Genomic DNA, 17829 nt, shown 5'->3' on the forward strand with positions numbered 1-17829 from the left:
GGAAATTCAGCATGTCCCCATTGATTCCATCAATATTTACAGGTGCACTATAGCAAGTATCCTATCTGGATTTATCATGGATTGGGATGGCAACTGCTCCGCTTGTGACAACGTAGCACTAGGCTCCCACTATTATAAGACCGTTGAATAGACTTTACGTACAATAGGATGGAATGTTGGCCCCTCAATCCAGTTCATCATGGGCTTGCTTTTTTTGACTGCCTGCATTGGACTTACACTACAAATGGAACACTACCGTACATATATAATCATATAGTCATAGAATATACAAAATAGGACAGAAAGAGGCCATTTAACCCACCTAGCCTGTGTTGAACTATTAATCTTCCTAGTCATATTGACCTGCACCCAGCTCATAGCCCTCCGTACCCTGTCCATCCACGTACTTATCCAAATTTCTCTTCAATGTTGAAATTGAAGCCACATCTACCACTTGCGCTGGCAGCTCTTTCCACATTCTCACCATGCTCTGAGTGATGAAGTCCCCAGTCTTGAGCCCCTTAAACATTTCACCTCTCACCCTTAACCTATGACCTCTGTTTGTAGTCCCACCCAACCTCAGTGGAAAAAGCCTGCTTGCATTTACCCTATCTATAACCTTCATAATTTGTATACTGTCCCTCTATCAAATCTCACCTCAATATTATATGGTCTAGGGAATAAAGACCTAACCTATGCAAACTCTCAATATAACTCAGGTCCTCAAGTCTTGGCAACAACCTTGTAAATTTACAATATTCCAAATTTGCCCTCACCCATGTCTTAGACAATTTCAAGATAACGTTCCAACTCCTGTACTCAGTACATTAATTTATGAAAACCAATGTGCCAAAAACTTTTTTAATGACCCTATCTAACTGTAGTGCTGCTGTCAAGGAATTATGGATCTGAATTCCTAGATCCCCCTGTCCTACTGCATTCCTCACTGCCCAACTGCTCACCATGTAAGACCTACTCTGATTGGTTTCCCAAAGTACAACAGCTCACATTTATCTGCATTAAATTCCGTCTGCCATTTTTCAGCCCAGTTTTTTCAGCTGTCCAGATCCTGCTGTAAGCTTTGATAGTTTTCCTTGCTGCGCACTACACCAACAATCCTGGATCATCCACAAATTTGCAGACGCAGTCTACTACATATTCATCCAGATTGTTGATATAGATGCCAAACAATAACGGACTCAGCACAGATCCCTGCAGCACTCCACACGTCACAGGCCTCCAGTCAGAAAGACAACCATCCACTACCACTCTCTGGCTTCTTCTACAAAGCCAATGTCTAATCCAATTCATTAAATCATCCTGAATGCAAAATGACTGAACCTTCTTGACTAGCATCCCATGCGGGACCTTATCAAAGGCCTTGCTAAAGTCTATGTAGACAACATCCACCGCCTTGTCTTCATCAACTTTCCCGGGAATTTCCTCAAAAAATCTCTATAGTATTGGATCAACATAACCTACCATGCACAAAGCCATGTTGACTTTCCCTGATCCGTACCTGTCTATCCAAATACTTACATAGCTGTTGCTTAGAATAGCTTCCAATAACCTTCCCACAACTGATGTCAGGTTCTCCGGCCTATGGTTTCATGGCGTATTATTCTGCAGTTTGTTATTGGCCTTGTGTTACCTCAATGTACTGATGTGATGAAATGGTCTCTCAGGATGAGATACAACATAAACTTTTTCACTGTACCTCTGTACATGTGACAATAATAAACAATTTGCCGAGTATCTGAAATTTTTCACTGAAACATGGAAGTTTCGGAAGTTTCTTTTCAGGGTATATATTACGAGGTTTCCTCAATGTCGACACCCCGAGTAGGAAGACACACCGAGCATGCACTTGAAAAGAATTCAGGTGCATAGCCTCAGGGCAATGTCTGAAACATCTGGCACTGAAGTCTAAAGGAACACTCACTCAGATGGGTGAGAATCCTTGGAGCCCTGTACTTCAGGGGGACATCAATGCCCCTTTGTTGACTTTGATATGTTTTAGATATCAAGAGAAGTAGTATTTGGGTGGTAAATTAGAGCGGAACCACGTTCCTGTTGACCAGGTGAGCAGGTTCAAAAGGCCACACAACCTATCCCTGCTCCTATTTTTACCTTCACATATCAAAACATTGGGATTGTAGGTGCTAATCACTAAAATTTAGGTACTTCGAACGTAAGGCATTGAAGGGGAAACAGTTACCTTCCATGGAGTCATTGCCACTTCAAGTATGTCTTTGCAGATGAAAGCTTGCCTTGTAGCTTTTACCCAGATTATTTTTCCAAACCTCAGGAAACCCAACAGTGGCAGCAAGGTGAGGATAAAGGAGAAGGAAACAAGTTCAGAACAATACATCGGTCATCATAAATAAAAAGACCTCAAGTGACTCGGATCAAAGCTCCTTGGAATTTTTTTGGCATCCTTCTCAGCAGAGCTCTGGAATCTCCGACCCTTCCCCGAAATTCAAATCCTTCCAGCCACATGGCCATCCCCATCTGTCAGGATCAGGTGCTGAACCTTGACCTGTGGGTCAAGGATTGCTCACATCACCCCAGATCGAATTCCCACAGTCCACATGTACCATGGATGGGTTCTGCCTTGGTCTGTGATCTAGTCCTGCAGACACCTCCAGAATGTCTGAATGAAAGCCAATACTGTACTGTTAATCAAGCTAACTATGGGACAGAGCATCTGTCATTTCCCTAAGTTTATACCGTGGAATTTACATCCAGGGAAAAAATATATTCCTGAAATTACATGAAATTATGCCACCAACAATATTAATTATCCAAACTATGATTTAATCTAACAATGTCTTTTTTTTTTCAAAAAATAACCATTTACCAAAATTAACTTTTATGGAATCATTGAATTGATTAGTCCAAAACAAGGGTAATTAGTCCCATTGCTCTGTTCATTCTATATAGACACAGAAGCTTTTCATTTTGAAGTGCATGTCCAATTTCCTTTTGAAAGAGGCTGCTGTGACTACACCAGCACTCTTTCTAAAAAATATAAGCCATCATAAAAATGTTTCAGAGCAATGGCATACATATGATTGTTCCATTTAAGTGATACTCATTCATTTTAACACGGGTAACATTTTAATTTGATTGAATTTAATTGCATTTCATAGTAAAGCTGCAGCCAAAACACAGAATCAAGAATGAATGTCACGAGGGAGTGATGGAACTGGACACTTCCATTCTGTTATTTCATTGAACTTTAGAGATGTTTAATTTTCATTTTTCCTACTAGCAACGAGAAGTCACATGTTTTTTTCGATTCAAACTGCCAAAGGATGGCCCAGCAGACCTGCTCCTATGATCCATTAGTGTTTGAAAGAATCAATATCTTGTGAAAACTAGAATGAAAGAGTGCTCAAAAGGGAGCAATACCAACTAACTTGCATGAGAAAAGGATGTGGCTTTGCTGAAGTTAAAGAAGTGCTGAAACTCTACAAAATAAGTTGAACTTCCAGTGGAACGTGCTAACCATTTTGTCTGCCTGTTAAAAAACTTATTTATCAGGAATTTCAATCCTGGTTGGTGGTGCTAAATTTATTGTATAATAACATCAGTGCATGAAGCTCTGCTTCAGAAATTCAATTCTGTTGACTTCAATGCAATGGGTTTCAGGATCAGGAGATAGCATACCACTGTGACCAAATGATAAGATTAGCATTTCTGACTGGGAGATGAAATAACTTCACAGGATATCAGCACTTCTTTCACCATGCTATATCAAAGCCACATCAGGTAAGTTTACCTATTCTTTGAATGCACGGAAGAGAAGAATCCCACTAGTCGTACTTCACTAAAATGAAACACACTCAAATATTCACCATTAACTTCCCACTCACTCAGCTTTCCCTCTACCTTTGAACTTCTATCAATTTCAATGGAAATTGAAAGGCTTATTGATACATTGAGCAAGCCAGTTTCTCAATAGTAGAGGTGGTCCACTCGGAAAGCAATAACTCATTAATATCCAGATGTCGTTCTGTAGCTGGAAACTGCCATTTCTGAGCCACTACAGTGCAGGTGAGAAGTCTACAAGGGAAGTGGGAGGAAACTTTGGAGGCAGAGAGTGCGAGGGCAGCAGAATGCAAAAATAAAATGTACTTAACCTTGGGCTCCAACTTGGGCTGGCTTCCAGCTTGTTCTGACATTCCCAAAGTAGCACTGACGTCCTATTGACATCACTGATCAAGCATTTAGTTTAACTGTCTGCTCACCTCAGCTGCCTTTTCAGTCAACCTCAGCAAATGTGAGATGGCAGCAAGCTACATGGTGATTTATGCTGCTCAGTTTCAAAACTCAGCCCTCTATGCACTTTATGCCATTGATATATGCAATAGAAACAATAATATGGTATGATATAAGAACAGATTAGGCCATTTGGCCCATCGAATCTGCTCCACCATTTCATCATGGTTTATCCATTTTCCTCTCAGCCCCAATCTCCTGCCATCTCTCTGTATCCCTTCATGCCCTGACAAAACAAGAATTTATCAACCTCTGCCTTAAATATACCCAATGACTTGGCCTCCACAGCCACTTATGGCAACAATTTCCACAGATTCACTACTCTCTGGCTAAAAAAATTCCTCCTCATCTCTTTTCTAAATGGATGTCTCTCTATTCTGAGGCTGTGTCCTTTGGTCTTAGACTCTCCCACCGTGGGAAGCATCCTCCCCATATCCACTCTCTCTAGGCCTTTGAACATTCAGTGAGATCCCCCTCATTCCAACATTTTTTTTTCTGACTGGAAGAATCATATGATGTTCCAATGAAAATGGCACCAAACTGACGTCTTCATTAAGGTCATAGCTCAGACATAATTGTTTATCTTAAAGTTTGTCAGAATGGTTTTGGGGAAAGGGAGGGGAGTTAGAGGTCAGATTTGGATTTAGGCAGAGAGATATGGAGGAGCTAGAGGTCAGCCAAAAGTTGAGGTCTCTCTGTTCTGCACTCTGTGTTCAAAGGCCAGTGACGTGGACTGTGATGAAGGACATCTGTGGATATCTTGCTGGCAAGTGCAGTGAATGAGAACTCAGCCAAGATGGGTGCTGGTGGCCCAGGTTGGTGGGTCCTGGGATTGGATGTCAATGTGAGTAGCAGGCATGAAGGTCAGTAATCCCCTAGGTAAACAAGTTGACAAGTCTGCATTTTGAGGTATGGAGTGAGGGTCTTGTCATCAATGATTCAAGAGTTCTAGGCCTGGAGCTTGGGGTTCCGTCATCAGCTTCTCCTAAGGTCAATGCTGAAGATTGAAGCCCGAAGGGTGATCAGAAGTCTGGAAGTCTGAGACAAAGGCCAAGCTCTTGCGTCCACAAGTCTGAAGTCTACTGAGGAAGTCAGAGGCATGTTGTCTGCAAGTCCAGTGAAGGGTAGAGGCCCAGAGGCCTGTCCAGAGGTTGGAGGGCTGTATGTGTGGCTATGTGTGTGTGTGGACCGGAGGGAGGAAAGGATTGTTGTTTTGCTGCTTGTTCTGTTTTGTTTTGTTTTCTTGTGTTCCATGTCGTTCAGCCAGGCATTGCGGCATGCCATGCTGGCGCAGAAATGTGTGGTGACACTTGAAGACTACCCCAGCACATCCTTCAGTTGTGTTGATTGTTACGCAAACGACGCACTTCACTGTATGCTTCATTATACATGTGATATATGACTAAATCTGAATCACATGGCCTTACTGACTAAAGTCATTGTCTACCTTTGTTACAGCTGAATTAGATTAACGAATGCTGAAGCACAATGGCTGATTTCAAAAAAAAAGTTGCAGCATCTCTGACAGTGGGTATTAGACACAAGCTCAGAAATGAGAAATTCATTGCTGATCTTCTGACACTAACTCTCTCAGGCTGACATTGAAGCTGAAAATGCCCAATCCGGGTAAAACAGAGAGAGTTATGTTGAAATTCTTCTCTGAGCTTGGGTGGACTCAATCTCGTCCATTGGAGCAAAGTATATCAATCTGGTGTTTTGCCTCTGATTTAATATTCCTCAGGCTGCGAGGGAAGAAGATATTCAACTGGGGGTGGGTAGTGATGGTTGATTTGCTAAAGTAAAAACTGACGTGTGTTACAAAGCGTGTGTCAGGAGACTGCAGGTTTGTATCTAACGCAGACCACACCTGCTGTGAGAATGCTTAATATTATTACCCGGGATGGAACGTGAACAAAAGCAGTTCAAATATTCTGTAGTTATTCTTCATTGCTGTTCTTTAATTGTGGCAATCTGGGAGAGGAATCAAATAACATAGTCAGTTAACAACTTGCAACAAGAACTATAAATATATAAACATGCCATATGAACAAAAAAGAAGCTGGAAAGTCTCCACTGATTGCCACAATTATCAGATGAATTAGCAAGGGAAATGATTCCTGTTTTCCACTGTGGCAAACCAACAGCTGAAGGACAAAGCTCTACAATGACTTGGGTATGACGATTAACACATTTATAACTGCCTGCTCTTGAATTCATTCAGGACGCCTTTAGCAGAACATTTACTGTGATTTGAATACACAATAAGTCCACAAGAAAATGCTAACCATTTTCATTAAACTACATCAACAGCAAAATGTAATAGTTAGAAGTGATGTGATATGTGAAAAGGAACCTTTTTATCTTTTATGTTATTTTATGATTTTCAACAGTCAGCACCTGTTTAATTTGATTGCATTGGGAATGAATGATAATTTGCCTTTCACTGCCAGGCGAGAGAATAGTTTTTTTCTCCCCTTTTCATGCAAACACATCAACAACAGAGCGCAGAGGTAATTATTTTACAGCAGGCATGCAAATAACCTTTCCAGAGTCTTTGGCCATCTGTTTCTCCAGTGTTCTTTTCTTATTCATTATACCCATTATGCTCATTACAATTAGCAAAATGCAGCGAAAAGATTTTAACGGCAGGCAATGGCACTAGATTACAAAGCCAGAGTACATGCAAAAAGGAGGCCGTTAACCCTGCTAACAATGCACATTTGGCAGGAAGCCAGTGATTTTTATTAATTTTCCCATCTGATTTAATTAATGTATCTGAGTACTGAGCAGTCATCTGCTTCCCGCCCGAAATGGCTCGGAAACGTTGAATAACAACTACTGGTTATTCGGAGAAATCATTGTATTGCAATGAATTGTTTCACTTTCAGTGTTTAGACTTGGGTGGAAGGGTTTTTATTTCTCTCTGTGTAGTACACGAGGCGCTCCTGGTTAAGCATGTCAGCAGATGAAAAATAAACTGGCTTTTGGACTGAGCTTTGTCATTGTACATTGCCTGGCCATGCAAGATCCCTCAGTGCATGATATTAATTACATTAATGATATTTCGTGAGAGCCAAAAGAAAATCTCACGGCACTTTGCAACAGACCAATGAAGTAATTACAGGTGATGGAGTGAAATGATAAATTGAAGCTGGTGCACACAGGGGGCAAAAGGTAATTCTTATTATACTTCTAGTTAATTGACCGTGATCATTTTAGTTGCCTAAATGTATTATTTTATTAACTGAATAACATTAGCATGCATAATGCAAGCCTCTTTATAATGCTTTAAAAGTGGGGGTCTATATCTGATTGGGAATATTGGTGGGAGGAGCATGGTAGTAGCACAGTTTGAAACAACCTCGGAATGACATTGATTACCCGACCCTTGTGTACCGTTACAACACTCCAATGCTGAGAGTTCTTTCTTTCATCTTTGTCTTTGGTAAGTGGGTGATGCCTGTGGTGTTGTCCTACAAGGGGACGCACATTCCACCAGTACAATAATTTTGAGTGGCTAATGGCTTGAAGGCCCACTTCAAAAATGCCGAACTCCCATGTTTGCTCCTGGGATGATACACAGAGTACAATTTAAATTCCACTTGTATAAACAGAGGGATTCATTCACGATTCCCTGTTGAAAGCTACATTAAGAAACATTGCATAATATCAAAACTTCATGGAAAATATCAAGCAAAAATTTTACATATACCAGAAATATGCCATCCCCAAATGGTCTGATAAGAAATTAAGCACAGCCTCTTTTTATGGCAGGATTATATTTCATTCGGTTGAAAGAATTCTAGTTATGTTGTATATGTTCTCATTCTTCTTTTCTTTCTCTTTTTTAACAAAATAGCATCGGCCAATAGTAGCTGGATATTTTATTTGGTAAAAATTGCTTGTCAGTAGCATGTGACTCGTTGCAGCAGATTGATAATTGAAAGAATTTCTGAGGTCCACTCAAACAAAGTCTCAACTTTCCTGGGAGGTCCTTGCAGCTTCAAGGCTGCAATTTTGTATCCAATGACAGAATGCCATACTCCTGCAGCTTACTAATATTTACGCTGGGAAATCCATGGAGATCTGATCTGAGGTTCTCAATTCATTTCAATGAATTGGAATTTTTAACTTCATATGCAATGATGTGACCGTCACTGGCAAATTTAGTGTCTGTGGTCCATCCTAATTCCCTCTGAGGATATGCTGGTAAGCTGCCTTCCTGAACTTCTGCAGTCCTTCTAGTAACGTGCAGCAGTTCAGGTAAACCAGCAATGGTGAAGGAAATGTATGTCAAGATGATGTGAGTCTTGCTGAAGAAACTGTAGGCAATGCTGTTCCCCATATGTGTAACTTCGTCCTTCTTGCTGCTGAAGGAGGAGAAGATGGCAATGCAACAGCAGCGCGCGTGGCCTCTCCAGTGAATGATATCTGTAATCTGTCAAGTAGGGGACCGTGCACAATTCTGATTTGATGGAGACGGATATGAGAGTACGGAGGAACATCTGGAAAACTTCTGAAATGCCTGCTTCGCTGTCACTGCTGCTGTGTGGTAACCAGAATCTCCATAGCAGAAGGCCCTGAATGCTTGGTTTTGCTTGTTTCAGCGGCTGGGGCTAGGATGAAGGCACTCGGCAGAGGATGGCGCTCGGGAGGCTGTATCGGAGGGGCTGGTTGGAGGCTCGAATTTTTCGGATGGACGGACTCAGTGTTGGCTGTGGTTGGCTGCTTCCAAGGCATCGGCAAGTTGACAGTACCTGGAGATTTATGGCAGGGAGTTTCTCCCTTTTGCTGCCTGCTATCGGGGACTCGGGAGTCGATCGACTCGGGACTTTGAGACTTTTTTTACCGTGCCCATGGTTTGTTCTTCATCAAATTATGGTATTGCTTTGCACTGCTGTAACTATATGTTATAATTATGTGGTTCTGTCAGTGTTAGTCTTTGGTTTGTCCTGTTTTCTGTGATATCACTCTGGAGAAACATTGTATCATTTCTTAATGTATGTATGCATTTCTAAATGACAATAGAAGAGGACTGAGTGTTCTTATAAGCTAAAGTCTTTGGGTTTGGGGGAGGCACTATTCAAGTAACTTAAGTACATTATGCAATGGGCATGGATACAGGATTCTTCTGTTAATAAGAGATCCTTGGCATCAAAATAAAACGTTGTCCATTTAAAGCTGAATTGAACGTTCAACATAGAATATTAGAGCACAGTGCAGGCCTTTTAGCTCACAATGTTGTTCCGACATTTTAACCTATTCTAACAGCAACCTCTCCAACATAGTCACCCATTTTCCTATAATCCATGTACTTATCTAAGAGTTTCCTAAATGCCCCTGGTGTACCACTACCATTGTCGGGACATTCCACACGTCCACCACTCTTTTTATAAATAACTTGCTGCTGACATTAGCTTATACTTTCCTTACGGTGATGTCCCTTGCATTAGCCATTTCCGCCCTGAAGCAGTCTCTGGTTATCCAATATAACCATTCCTTTTATTATATTATAAACCTCTATCAGTCAGCTCTCAGCTTCCTTTTCTCTAAAGAGAAAAGCCCTAGCTCACTCAACCTGCTTTCATAAGACGTGCTCTCGAGTCCAGGCAGCATCCTGGTAAATCTCATCTGCATCCTCTCTAAAGCTTCCTAAAATGAGGGGACTAGAACGAAATACAATATTCCAAGTCTGGTCTAACCAGGATTTTATGGAGCTATGATATTACATTATGGTTCTTGGACTCAATCCCCCAACTAATGAACACGATACACCTTCTTAACAATCCTATCAACCTGCATGACAGCTTCGAGGGATGTGGACACCAAGATCCCTCTGTTCTTCCACACTAGCAAGAATCCTGCCATTATTCTGCCTTTAAATTTGACTTTCACTTCACTCTTTTCCCTGATTGAACTCCATCTGCCACTTCAATCATCAGCCCAGCTCTGCATCCTGTCACTGTCCCATTGCAACCTACAACAACCCTTCTGATTATCCACAACTCCAGTGTCTTTTGTGTCATCTCCAAACTTACTAACCCACCCTTTCACTTCAAGAGCCGAGGAGGAATTTCTTCAGCCAATGGAATTCAGTGCCACAAAGCGCTGTGGAGGTCCAGTCATTGGGTATAGTTAAGGCAGATATTGATAGGTTCTTGAGCAGTAAGAATGGTGTGGAGGTGGGGGAGGGGTGTTGGTTGGTGAAGGGCTATACGGAGAAAGTGGGAAAAGGGCGCTGAAAAATAAATCAATCAAGATTGAATGGCAGAGCAGATCTGATGGGCTGAATGGCCTACTTCTGTTCCTGTATCTTATTACATAGATAATACACATGATGCAAAATGGATGATGTCAAGCTCTTTGAGAACTATTGAAGCTAGTCTAAGGCTGGAAAATGCAGAGTACCTGTGCTTTGTAGATAGTTGAAAGAATACAGTGGCATTAGAGGCAGTCCTAAGGAGGTCCACCTGGATAATTTCATAGATGAGATAGTTGTCTTATCAAGAGAGTTTAAACTGTTTGTGTCTGTATTCTTTGCAGTGACAAAAATGAAAGATGATCCGAAAGGTGAAATTCTGGTGGTCTCCATCCATTGCCACCAACCTTGTCATTCTTTTACCCCTAATCATTTCTAACTCCTACCCAAGATCCGTAAATCTAACTGTCCAGATCGGTCCATTGTTCCTGCCTACTCCTACTCCTCTGAACTCATGTCCACATAACTTGACTCCATTTTTTCCCCCTTGGTTCAGTCCTTTCACAACTACATCTCACATGTTCTCAGTATCAAGAACTTTCAAGTCCTCGGCCATGATCACCGCTCCCTATACACTTCTATCCCCAATCAATAAGGCCTTAAAACCCTCCACTTCTTTCTCAGCAACAGACCCGACTAGTTCCCCACCTTCACACCCTCCCCCTTCTGGCGGAACTGGTCCTCACCATAAGCAATTTCTCCCACATTCTCCAAACTCAAGGTGTAGCCATGGGCACCAGTATGGACCCCAACTATACCTACCTTTCAATGGCTATGTCCAATCCTTCCCTGATAATGCTGCCCAACCCTTGACAACTGCATTGGTCTTGCTTCATCCACTCATGCTGGCTTGTCAATTTCATCAACTTTGCCTCCAGCTTCCACCCTACCCTTAAATTCACTGGTCCATTTCTGATATTTCTCAATCTCTCTGTCTCACAAATTTATTTTCTAGACCTACTGCTTCCTACTGCAATCTATGCCTCTTCCCACACTGTCTCCAGTAAAAATGCCATTCCCTTTTCCCATTTCCTTCATCTCCACTGCATCTGTTTCCAGGATGAGGCTTTCCTAACCAGGACATCAAGGATGTCGCCCTTCTTCAAAGAATGGGGTTTCCCTTTCTCCACGATTGATGCTGTCCTCACCCGCATCTCCTCCATTCCATAAACATCTGTGCTCACCTATCCTACTGTCTCTTTAACAGAGATAGAGCTCCTTTTGGCCTCACCTACCACCTTATGAGCCTCCAGCCCCGACAGGTCAATTTCCGCAACTTCCGCCATCTTCAATAGTACCCTACCGCCAAACATGTCTTTACTCCCCCCCCCCAACACTGCACTTCCCACACAGCACACGGATCACCCTCTCCATGATTCCCTTGTCCATTCATCCCTCTCCACACTAATCTCCCTCCTAGTACTAATCCCTGCATTGGCAGAAGCGCTACACATTCCCATTCACCTCTTCCCTCGCTTCCACTGAGGGCACCAAACAGTTCTCCATGAGAGGCAACACTTCATCTACGAATCGATTGGAGCATCTACTGTACTCAGTGCTCCCAATATGGCCTCCTCTACATCTGTGAAACAGGACATAGATTAGAGGATTGCTATGTCGAGAACATCTGCACCATCCGCAAAAAGCAAAATTTCCCAGTGGTCATCTATTATAATTCATATGCCCATTTCTATTCCGACATTTTGGTCCATGTCCTGCTCTTCTATCATATCACACCACTCTCAGTTTGGAGGAGCAACACCTCATATTCCGTTGTGGTAGCCTTCAAATTGATGGCATAAACATTGATTTCTCTGACTTGCGGTCAATTTTTTTCCTCCCCTTTCCCTCTTCTTTAATTCCGCACTCTGGCCTCCCACCTCTTCTTCTCACCTGCCTATCACCTCCCCCTGTTGCCCCTCCTTCTTCCCTTTCTCCCACGGTCTACTCTCCTCTCCTATCAGATTCTTTCTTCTCTAGCCAGTTGCCCTTTTCGCCCATCACCTTTCTGTTTCTTACTTCATTCCCCCTCTTCCACCCACCTAGCTTCACCTATCAATTTCTATCTGCTCCTCCTCCCTTCCCCCAACCTTCTTATTCTGGCATCTTTCCCTTTCCTTTCCAGCCCTGATGAAGGGTCTCAACATGAAACAACAATTGTTTATCCCTTTCCATATATGCTGCCTGATGTTAATGTTCAAGCAACAAAGATAAGATTTTCTTTCGTTTTAACAACTTTACTTTCTGCTTTCCCATTTAGTAGACAAGGCTACCATTTTCTTACCCAACATTCCCCCCTCCCACCTTTGTAAGCATGCCCATAACAGGAAAAGTGAACATCCCAACTAAATGCCTAGATAGCGAAAATGAACAGAATTCAACACCTGACTTGCTGAGTTCCTCCAGAATTTTGTGTGTGTTGCGCTGGACTACCAGAATCTGCAGAAACTCTTGTGTGCAGTTAATCCTACTGAGACGTATACGATCCCGAAGGCTGTTGTGTATGTAATGCCCTGGTTCACATTTTTACTGATATGCTGTAGGTATTTCATTTAGCGGTTCTGTAAGAGCAGTCTGTTCTGCTGTTAGCCTGTTTGGGTTATTGTTGAAGATAAGAGATGATGAGGAACGTTTACAATCCAATTAGGATGGTGGAAGTGGGGGGAGGTTTATCTGGTGAAGGATACTATGGTTGGTCTTGGGGCCTTTGTTCAGTGGGGGATGAAGAGAAAAGATGCTGGAGAGAACAGGTCATAGGATTCGACCCGGTGCAGGACTGTGATGCGATGAAGCTAGGTGCCGAGATTGATTGAGGGTCGGTGAATATGGTGAAACGTAGAGCTCCAACTTGTGCATGCTTGACTGTTTAATTACAATGGGCCTTTTCTTTTTGCTTTTCTTTACTAACCCTTTAGTTAAGGTTCATAAATATAATTCCTTTAATTGTATGCAGTGTGCTGTCTGATATTTCTTGGCACTAATTTGTAACAGGGTAGCAATTGACGCAGCATCCACACAAACCAGGATTTGTGATGGGAGAGCCGTCTCAGTCTCATGGATTTGGCGGGATTGGAGAGTGCCTTCCCTAGACTTATGCAGCTAAGGAAACCAGGGGGGGCTGTCTACTCTGAACAGGCATGCAGTCGCTGGCCAGTATATGGTCCCAAGGATCAAAGACACGCTGGCCTGTCTGAGTGGTGCGAAGCACTTTAGTGTGCTGGACTTGAGGAGTCTCTGCCCCTACCAAAATAGTCATGTCCTCATGACTTTGAAATAACTTGTCATCTCGTCATTAATAACACCATTTTCAAAGAAATTTTGTGATGTCAGAACCTCTAATCCATTTGTAAATGGTAGTGACATATCTCACTAGAGGGATAGTCCCCCCACGCTACATGAGCCAGCCTACCTGGGGGTCTCCTGACTCTTTGAGAAGTCCTTATCCCATCATCTACGTTTTCATTTTCAGACACTCCTTGGGATACTTTTGGTCGATATGGCGAGGCCTCCCCTGTCTATTACTTGTGCCTTCAAGCAACTCAGGTTCCTTAGCCACGAGGCTGAGCTCAGCTTCATTCCCAGTTACTTTGGAGCCCAGACCCTCTTCGTGGTCCAGCTAGATGCCTGCCTGTCCTTTGTTAGTACTCCCCATTCCATCTGTCTCAGCGTGAGAAGAGTTGGGAGTCCCTTCCTCAATTAGCAGTGAGTTAGCAAAAGGCAGCATATACCACACTCCTATTTCCTCATCCTCCAAATCCATATCCCATTCACGGACGGGAGCCGGTCTAATCTCTCCTGCTGCTGGTCCTTCAGTCTTCCCACATTGCCGCAGAGACCTCTTACTAGGTGTAGGGTCCAGGTTAGGCTCTGGGCCAACCCGCACCTCTTGTCTCAGAGATAGAAAGTGGTTCCAATGGAGAATCTTGACAGGCCCATTCATGTCCTCTGATTTCACCCGGAAAACTGGTACCTTTGGCATCTGACCCTCCACCACATGGGGTGTAGCCGACCAGCAGTCAGCCAATTTATGCTTTCCAGGTAGCCCCAAATTCTTTATGACGACTTGGTCTCCAGGCTTGATTTGGGAGAATCTAACCTTTTGATTATACTTCCTCTTATTTCTTTGATTCTGTTTGGTAGCCAAGACCTCAGCTAATTCATAAGCCTTTTTCAGCTCCCTTCTCATATCAGACACATACGTCAGATAAGACTGCTGCAGTGAATCTTCCTCACCAGTCCCAAAACAGAGGTCAAAGTGCAACCTCACCTCGCGCCCAAACATCAGATAATATGGCGACTACCTGGTAGCTTCATGCTGTGTACAGTTGTAACAGTGGTCCAGATATTTATTTTCCATGTTATTTCCCCTGGTAGGGGAGTCAAGGACAAGAGGGCATGACTTCAGGATTGAAGGACATCCAATTAGAACAGAGATGTGGAGAAATTACTTTAGTCAGAGGGTGGTAAATCTGTGGAATTTGTTGCCATGAGCGACTGTAGAGGCCAAGTCATTGGGTGCATTTACGGCAGAGATAGATAGATTCTTGATGAGCCAGGGCATCAAAGGGTATGGGGAGAAGGCAGGGGAGTGGGGATGACTGGAAGAATTGGATCAGCCCGTGATTGAATGGCCTACATCTGCTCCTATATCTTATGGTCTTAAGGTCTTATGTCCAATATGTTGACTCCACTTGTTCCTTTTGCTCATCCCCAAGGTTCTGAGGATGCCTAGCAAGGTCCGATTGAACCTCTCATGTTGGGGATCATCCTGTGGGTGATAAGGCGTAGTCTTCGACTTCTAGACTCTGAGCATGCTCAGTAACTCATGTATGAGCCTACTCTTGAAATCCCGTCCCTGATTGCTACGTATCCATCTGGGGAGACCATAATAAATGAAATACTTCTCCCATAACACTTTGGCCACAGTGAACACCCACTGATCCTTGGTAGGGAAGGCTAGTGCATATCTGATGTAGTGATCCATAATAACCTAGACATTCGCCGTGTTGCTGACATCTGTCTCTTTTGACAGGAAATCCATACACACCAGGTCAAGTTGCCCCACACTCTGCAAGAGAGACAACGGAGAGGCCCTTGTAGGCAGCATCTTCCTCTGTATATATCGAATGCACGACTTGCAGTTCTCTTTGACTTCTGGCTTCATTCGGGGCCAGTAGAACCAATCTCTGAGCAATCCGTAGGTCTTGTCAACCCCCAAATGGCCAGAATCATCATGAAGTGATTTCAACACAATCCTCTGATACTTCTCAGGCAGAAACAGCTGGGAACGCCGAGGCAGGTTGGCAGGCGACATTACCCGGTATAGGATCTGTTTCCTGAACTCCATTCTAGGCCATTCTGTCAGTAATAGAGACACTACCGAATGTTCCATCTTGTCCGCTTTGGCCATTTCCCCTTTTGCAACCACTGACCAAATGGTACTGATGGCAATGATCATATCGTATGGAACTTGTTCCTCCCGCTCCTATTTTCATGTGTGTCAGGACATGAGTTATTTGCTGCAAGGTATTCAGGTTCTGACCTGCTTTTGTAGCTGCAATGTTTAAGTGACTTAACCAGCTCAGTTGTAGTCATTGGTGACCCAAGGACGTTGGTGATGGGAGACTCAGCAATGAGACTGGTATTGACTATCAAGTTAGGTGGTCAGAACCTCTCTTATTGGAGATAGTCTTGCTTGGTATATTAACTGCCAATTATCAACCTGGGCTTGAATGTTGTCACACTTATGAGGAATGAAATAATCATAAGTGATCATTGTAAATATTCCTACTTTTCGCCTTGAGTTGGAAGAAGGTCAGTTTTGAAGATAGTTGGAATTATGACGTTGAGTTGAAGAACATCTGCAGTGATGTCTTGTAACTTGCAAAGGTTGATCTCTAATTACCATACTCATCATCCCATGTATGAAGTTTGACTCCAGTCATTAGAATGTTTTCCACTTATTATTTATCAGAATCAGATTTAATATCACAGGCATATGTCGTGAAATTTGTTAAGTTTATGGCACAGAACAATGAAATACATGATAAATAAATATGAAAAAAGTGAGTTACATTAGGTATATATGTCTATTAAACAGTTAAATTAAAATAAGCTGTGTAAAATAACAGAAATTAAAAAGTAGTGAGGTAGTGTTCATTTAGAAATTAGATGGCAGAGGGGAAGAAGCTGTACTGGAATCACTGAGTGTGTGCTTTCAGGCTTCCGTATCTCCTTCCCGACAGCAACAGTATGAAGAGCACATGGCCTGCATAGTGGGGATCCTTAATGATGGACGCTGCCTTCCTAAGGCACGCTCCTTGAAGGTGTCTTGGATACTATGGAGGCTGGTACCTGTGATAAACTAGACTAATTTTACCAGTTTCTGCAATTTATTTCAAACTTGTGCAGTAGCTCCCCCCGCACCCCCCCCCCCATACTAGATGGTGATGCACCCAGTCAGAATGCTCTCCACTGTACCTTTGTGGAAGATTTCAAGTGTCTTTGGTGACAAACCAAATCTCCTCAAACTCCTATTGAAATATAGCCACTTTCATGCCTTCTTTAGAGCTGCAGCAATATGTTGCATCCGGGTTAGGCCATCAAAGATATTGACACCCAGGACCATGAAATGCTCACTCTCTCCACTTCTGGTCCCCCTATGAAAATTAGTTTGTGTTCCTTCGCCTTGCATTTCCTGGAGTCCACAATCAGCTCTTTGGTCTTGCTGGCATTGAGTCCCAGGTTATCTCACTCCTGTATGCTCTTTCATCACCATCTGAATTCTGCCAAATCTTCCAGTGGTATGATCAATATACAGTCACTGGCTATTTTATTAAGTACACCTGTACATCTGCCCATTAATGCAAATATCTAATCAGCCAATTATGTGGCAGCAACTCAATGCATATGCAGCTCAATGGCTGTATCATAGATGGTGTTTGAGTCATGTGTAGCCACACAGTCATGGGTGTAGAGAGAGTAGAGCAGTGGGCTATGCACACATCCCTGTGGAGTGCCAGTGCTGATTGTCAGCGAGGTGGAGATGTTATTTCTGATCTGCACAGATTGTGGTCTTCCAGTTAGGAAGTCAAGGATCCAGTTGCAGAGGGAGGTACAGAGGCCTAGGTGCTGTAGCTTATCAATCAGGACTGTAGGAATGAAGGTGTTAAATGTCGAGATACAGTCAACAAACAGTGTCCTGATAAAGGTATTTTCATTGTCCAGGTGATCCAAGGCTGTATGGAAAGTCACTGAGATCAGATTTGTTGTAGGCCTATTGTAAC

The 17829-nt window shown here is 42.9% G+C and overlaps 1 long non-coding RNA gene across 1 annotated transcript in view; it reads right to left on the reverse strand.

Moving 5' to 3' along the window:
* The window catches only part of LOC134357587 (uncharacterized), a 206134-nt gene that overhangs the window by 86437 nt on the left and 101868 nt on the right, over positions 1-17829 (reverse strand). The window lies entirely within an intron of this gene.

The sequence above is a fragment of the Mobula hypostoma genome, chromosome 16 (genome assembly GCF_963921235.1).
Source record: "Mobula hypostoma chromosome 16, sMobHyp1.1, whole genome shotgun sequence".
NCBI lineage: Eukaryota > Metazoa > Chordata > Chondrichthyes > Myliobatiformes > Myliobatidae > Mobula > Mobula hypostoma.